Here is a 7,500-nt window from a genome sequence, read left to right as displayed (position 1 = left end):
CTCTGATCTACGGTACGTGGACCGACCCAAGATGCACACGATAATTTTAGCTGACTTCATGCCGAAAAGTCGGTTCACGTCATGCATCGGTATCTTAAATCGCGCCGTAAAGTCGTTCACGTCATGCATCGGTATCTTAAATCGCGCCGAAAAGTCGGCTCACGTCATGCATCGGCGTCTTTTTTTTGTGCCACCGATGCATGACGTGAACGACTTTTCGGCTCGATTTAAGATACCGATGCATGACGTGAACGACTTTACGGCGCGATTTAAGATACCGATGCATGACGTGAACGACTTTTCGGCGCGATTTAAGATACCGATGCATGACGTGAACGACTTTACGGCGCGATTTAAAGCTATACCGATGCATGACGTAAACAAGATCACACCGATACAGCACGTTAACATTAAAGCCCGCCTAATCCGATCGATGGAGGCCGTCTCGAGTGTCCAACTTGCTCACAAGAGCCGAGAAACAAACCGATGCATCACGTAGACAAGATCGTACCGAATGTTAACACAATCCAAAAGGAAATAATCTTAGATGAATATCGATTCTGATTATTGATTTTTCTTTCGCGATATTGATAGAAGACATCTGAATGAATTTCGAATTAATTCCGAAATCAAAAAAATATTTTCAATAAATTTTTTTTCTAGAGTACCTCGGTCTTTTCTATTTTTTTTCCAAGTTTCGTACGTCAATCAACATACATCCCAGAAAAAATCATCTCTCTAACTATCCTGGTTCAAAAGTTGTATCGGAACTTTTCACGTCGAAAAAGAACATAGGCGAAAAAGGACGTGAACATTATTCCTTATAAAAATCAAACCCGACCATGGATTTTGATTCTGATTGTTGATTATCGCTATTAGAACACATTAGGAGGCAACCAAATCAAATTTGAGAAAATTCCACAATCAGAAAATTTTTTTCGAAAAAAAAAAAAAAATTCGAGAACACCTCGGTCATGGCAAGTTATTTCCCACAATCCATTCCCCAATCAACGTACATCCCAGAAAAAATCATCTCTCTAACTATCCTAGTTCAAAAGTTGTATCGGAACATTTTCACGTCGAAAATATATCTCTAAGTCCAGACCGATGCACCACGTAATCTCGGGCAGACCGATGCACAACGTAAATGACGATCGGGACCGGGGCGATCGGTCGTATCTGACACCGCCGGCTCGGTTCTAACATCGTCAATGAGTCGGGGTTGTAAAAAAGGACGTGAACATTTTTCCTTATAAAAATCAAACCCGACCATGGATTTTGATTCTGATTGTTGATTATCGCTACTAGAACATATAAGGAGGCAACCAAATCAAATTTGAGAAAATTCCACGATCAGAAAATTTTTTTCGAAAAAAAAAAAAAATCGTAATCACCTCGGTCATGGCGAGTTATTTTCCGTATTTCATTCCACAATCAACGTACAACATAGAAGAAATCATCTCTCTAACTATCCTGGTTCAAAAGTTGTATCGGAACATTTCACGTCGTAATATCTCGCCAAGTCCAGACCTCGGCGATAGGTAGTATCTGACACCGTCCGCTCGGGACTGACATCGACTTGGACTCGGGCTGATGATGGGGAGGCGTTTAAGGACGTGAACATTTTTCCTTATAAAAATTAAAGTCGACAATGAATATTGATTCTGATTACTGATTTACGCTTTAAAAACACATTAGAAGGCAACCAAATCGAATTTGAGGAAATTCCACGATCAGAAAATTTTTTTCGAAAAAAAAAAAAATCCGAAAAATATTTTTCGATTCCGATTACTGATTTACTCTTTTAGAACACATTAGGAGGCAACCAAATCAAATTTGAGAAAATTCCACAATCAGAAAATTTTTTTCGAAAAAAAAAAAAATTCGAGGACACCTCGGTCATGGCAAGTTATTTCCCACAATCCATTCCCCGATCCACGTACATCCCAGAAAAAATCATCTCTCTAACTATCCTGGTTCAAAAGTTGTATCGGAACATTTTCACGTCGAAAATATATCTCTAAGTCCAAACCGATGCACCACGTAAACTAGGGCAGACCGATGCACCACGTAATATCGGGCAGACCGATGCAGAACGTAAACTCGATCATACCGATGCTTCACGTAATCTCGATCTTACCGATGCACCACGTAAACAAGGGCAGACCGATGCAGAACGTAAAGTAGATCTTACCGATGCACCACGTAATCTCGATCTTACCGATGCACCACGTAATCTCCATCTTACCGATGCACCACGTGAACTGGATCTTACCGATGCAGAACGTGAATTGGATCTTACCGATGCAGAACGTGAATTGGATCTTACCGATGCACCACGTAAACTCGATCATACCGATGCACCACGTAATCTCGGGCAGACCGATGCACAACGTAAATGACGATCGGGACCGGGGCGATCGGTCGTATCTGACACCGCCGGCTCGGTTCTAACATCGTCAATGAGTCGGGGTTGTAAAAAAGGACGTGAACATTTTTCCTTATAAAAATCAAACCCGACCATGGATTTTGATTCTGATTGTTGATTATCGCTACTAGAACATATAAGGAGGCAACCAAATCAAATTTGAGAAAATTCCACGATCAGAAAATTTTTTTCGAAAAAAAAAAAAAATCGTAATCACCTCGGTCATGGCGAGTTATTTTCCGTATTTCATTCCACAATCAACGTACAACATAGAAGAAATCATCTCTCTAACTATCCTGGTTCAAAAGTTGTATCGGAACATTTCACGTCGTAATATCTCGCCAAGTCCAGACCTCGGCGATAGGTAGTATCTGACACCGTCCGCTCGGGACTGACATCGACTTGGACTCGGGCTGATGATGGGGAGGCGTTTAAGGACGTGAACATTTTTCCTTATAAAAATTAAAGTCGACAATGAATATTGATTCTGATTACTGATTTACGCTTTAAAAACACATTAGAAGGCAACCAAATCGAATTTGAGGAAATTCCACGATCAGAAAATTTTTTTCGAAAAAAAAAAAAATCCGAAAAATATTTTTCGATTCCGATTACTGATTTACTCTTTTAGAACACATTAGGAGGCAACCAAATCAAATTTGAGAAAATTCCACAATCAGAAAATTTTTTTCGAAAAAAAAAAAAATTCGAGGACACCTCGGTCATGGCAAGTTATTTCCCACAATCCATTCCCCGATCCACGTACATCCCAGAAAAAATCATCTCTCTAACTATCCTGGTTCAAAAGTTGTATCGGAACATTTTCACGTCGAAAATATATCTCTAAGTCCAAACCGATGCACCACGTAAACTAGGGCAGACCGATGCACCACGTAATATCGGGCAGACCGATGCAGAACGTAAACTCGATCATACCGATGCTTCACGTAATCTCGATCTTACCGATGCACCACGTAAACAAGGGCAGACCGATGCAGAACGTAAAGTAGATCTTACCGATGCACCACGTAATCTCGATCTTACCGATGCACCACGTAATCTCCATCTTACCGATGCACCACGTGAACTGGATCTTACCGATGCAGAACGTGAATTGGATCTTACCGATGCAGAACGTGAATTGGATCTTACCGATGCACCACGTAAACTCGATCATACCGATGCACCACGTAATCTCGGGCAGACCGATGCACAACGTAAATGACGATCGGGACCGGGGCGATCGGTCGTATCTGACACCGCCGGCTCGGTTCTAACATCGTCAATGAGTCGGGGTTGTAAAAAAGGACGTGAACATTTTTCCTTATAAAAATCAAACCCGACCATGGATTTTGATTCTGATTGTTGATTATCGCTACTAGAACATATAAGGAGGCAACCAAATCAAATTTGAGAAAATTCCACGATCAGAAAATTTTTTTCGAAAAAAAAAAAAAATCGTAATCACCTCGGTCATGGCGAGTTATTTTCCGTATTTCATTCCACAATCAACGTACAACATAGAAGAAATCATCTCTCTAACTATCCTGGTTCAAAAGTTGTATCGGAACATTTCACGTCGTAATATCTCGCCAAGTCCAGACCTCGGCGATAGGTAGTATCTGACACCGTCCGCTCGGGACTGACATCGACTTGGACTCGGGCTGATGATGGGGAGGCGTTTAAGGACGTGAACATTTTTCCTTATAAAAATTAAAGTCGACAATGAATATTGATTCTGATTACTGATTTACGCTTTAAAAACACATTAGAAGGCAACCAAATCGAATTTGAGGAAATTCCACGATCAGAAAATTTTTTTCGAAAAAAAAAAAAATCCGAAAAATATTTTTCGATTCCGATTACTGATTTACTCTTTTAGAACACATTAGGAGGCAACCAAATCAAATTTGAGAAAATTCCACAATCAGAAAATTTTTTTCGAAAAAAAAAAAAATTCGAGGACACCTCGGTCATGGCAAGTTATTTCCCACAATCCATTCCCCGATCCACGTACATCCCAGAAAAAATCATCTCTCTAACTATCCTGGTTCAAAAGTTGTATCGGAACATTTTCACGTCGAAAATATATCTCTAAGCCCAAACCGATGCACCACGTAAACTAGGGCAGACCGATGCACCACGTAATATCGGGCAGACCGATGCAGAACGTAAACTCGATCATACCGATGCTTCACGTAATCTCGATCTTACCGATGCACCACGTAAACAAGGGCAGACCGATGCAGAACGTAAAGTAGATCTTACCGATGCACCACGTAATCTCGATCTTACCGATGCACCACGTAATCTCCATCTTACCGATGCACCACGTGAACTGGATCTTACCGATGCACCACGTAATCTCAATCTTACCGATGCACCACGTGAACTGGATCTTACCGATGCAGAACGTGAATTGGATCTTACCGATGCACCACGTAAACTCGATCTTACCGATGCACCACGTAATCTCGATCTTACCGATGCACCACGTGAACTGGATCTTACCGATGCAGAACGTGAATTGGATCTTACCGATGCACCACGTAAACTCGATCTTACCGATGCACCACGTAATCTCAATCTTACCGATGCACCACGTGAACTGGATCTTACCGATGCAGAACGTGAATTGGATCTTACCGATGCACCACGTAAACTCGATCTTACCGATGCACCACGTAATCTCAATCTTACCGATGCACCACGTGAACTGGATCTTACCGATGCAGAACGTGAATTGGATCTTACCGATGCACCACGTAAACTCGATCTTACCGATGCACCACGTAATCTCGATCTTACCGATGCACCACGTGAACTGGATCTTACCGATGCAGAACGTGAATTGGATCTTACCGATGCACCACGTAAACTCGATCTTACCGATGCACCACGTAATCTCAATCTTACCGATGCATCACGTAATCTCGATCTTACCGATGCAGAACGTAAACTCGATCATACCGATGCACCACGTTATCTCGGCAGACCGATGCAGAACGTAAAAAAAAAGCTTACAGCACGCGGTGTTCCCAAGCGGTCACCCATCCAAGTACTAACCGCGCCCGACGCTGCTTGGCTTCAGTGTTCTGACGAGAACTGGCAATTTCAGCGTGGTATGGCCGTAAACAACAAATATAGCGATATTTTCTATGATATCTCACTTTTTGGGAGCGGAAAGGACGTGAACGTTTTTCCTTATAAAAAATGAAATAACTTTTGGATATTAATTCTGATTGTTGATTTAAGTTTTAAGAACACATTAGGACATATCTCAATGAAATTTGAGGGATTTCCGAAATCGAAAAATATTTTTCGAAAAAAAAAAAAAATCCCAGAAGACCTCGGTCATCTCAAGTTTATTTCCATATTCTATTACACAATCAACGTACATCACAAAAGGAACCATCTCTCTAACTATCACAGTTAAATTTTTGTATCGGAACATTTCACGTCGGAATATCTCGCTAAGTCCAGACCGGGGAGATCGGTCGCATTTGACACCGTCCGCTCCGGTCTAACATCGTCTTGGAGTCGGGGTAACGATGGAGAGGCGTTTAAGGACGTGAACATTTTTCCTTATAAAAATTAAAGTCGACAATGAATATTGATTCTGATTACTGATTTACTCTTTTAGTACACATTAGAAGGCAACGCAATCAGATTTGAGGAAATTTCAAGATCAGAAAATTTTTTTCGAAAAAAAAAAAAATTCAAGAACACCTGGGTCATGGCAAGTTATTTCCCACAATCCATTCCACAATCAACGTACAACATAGAAGAAATCATCTCTCTAACTATCCTGGTTCAAAAGTTGTATCGGAACATTTCACGTCGAAATACCTCGCCAAGTCCAGACCGGGGCGATAGGTAGTATCTGACACCGTCCGCTCGGGACTGACATCGACTTGGACTCGGGCTAATGATGGGGAGGCGTTTAAGGACGTGAACATTTTTCCTTATAAAAATTAAAGTCGACAATGAATATTGATTCTGATTACTGATTTACGCTTTAAAAACACATTAGAAGGCAACCAAATCAAATTTGAGGAAATTCCAAAATCAGAAAATTTTTTTTCAAAAAAAAAAAAATCCGAAAAATATTTTTCGATTCTGATTACTGATTTACTCTTTTAGAACACATTAGAAGGCAACGAAATCAAATTTGAGTGAAATCCAAAATCAGAAAATATTTTTCGAAAAAAAAAAAAAATTCGAGAACACCTCGGTCATGGCAAGTTATTTTCCACAATCCATTCCCCAATCAACGTACATCCCAGAAAAAATCATCTCTCTAACTATCCTGGTTCAAAAGTTGTATCGGAACATTTTCACGTCGAAAATATATCTCAGAGTCCAGACCGATGCAGAACGTAAACTCGATCATACCGATGCTTCACGTAATCTCGATCTTACCGATGCACAACGTAAACTAGATCACACCGATGCAGAACGTAAACTCGATCATACCGATGCACCACGTAAACTCAGGCAGACCGATGCAGAACGTGAACTCGATCTTACCGATGCACCACGTAATCTCGATCTTACCGATGCACCACGTAAACTCGGGCAGACCGATGCAGAACGTGAACTCGATCTTACCGATGCACCACGTAAACTAGGGCTGACCGATGCATCACGTAAACGACGATCGAGAGGCGCGAAAGGACGTGAACGTTTTTCATTATAAAAATTGAAATAAATGATAAATAATGATTCTGATTGTTGGTTATCATTTTTAATAAGCATTAGGAGGCAACCAAATGAAATTTGAGGAAATTCCGATAATAGAAAATTTTTTCGAAAAAAAAAAAAAATTCATGAAATCCTCGGTCATCGCAAAATATTTACCATATTCTGTTCGATAATCAACGTATATTTAAGAAGGAATCATATCTGTATCTATCTTGGTTCAAATTTTGTATCGGAACATTTTGACCAAAGTCCGAGCTTCGGCCGAAACAGACACCGCTGACCTGGCCTATCGATCGACCGAGAGTCGGGGATAGAGCGTAAGTGTTGTCTGGAGGGGAACCCTGTGCTCTCCTGACATATATAGGGAA

General features: G+C 40.8%; 1 non-coding gene across 1 annotated transcript; it reads right to left on the bottom strand.

Moving 5' to 3' along the window:
* Positions 1–5,445: 5,445 nt before the first annotated feature.
* Positions 5,446–5,564, bottom strand: LOC123688326. Its single transcript, XR_006749855.1, has one exon. It is a non-coding gene; the product is annotated as a 5S ribosomal RNA (ribosomal RNA).
* Positions 5,565–7,500: the final 1,936 nt, after the last annotated feature.

This window comes from Harmonia axyridis, chromosome X, assembly GCF_914767665.1.
Source record: "Harmonia axyridis chromosome X, icHarAxyr1.1, whole genome shotgun sequence".
Taxonomy (NCBI): Eukaryota; Metazoa; Arthropoda; class Insecta; order Coleoptera; family Coccinellidae; genus Harmonia; species Harmonia axyridis.
Note: the sequence above shows the minus strand (reverse complement) of the source record. Positions and strands in the feature narration are given on the sequence as shown.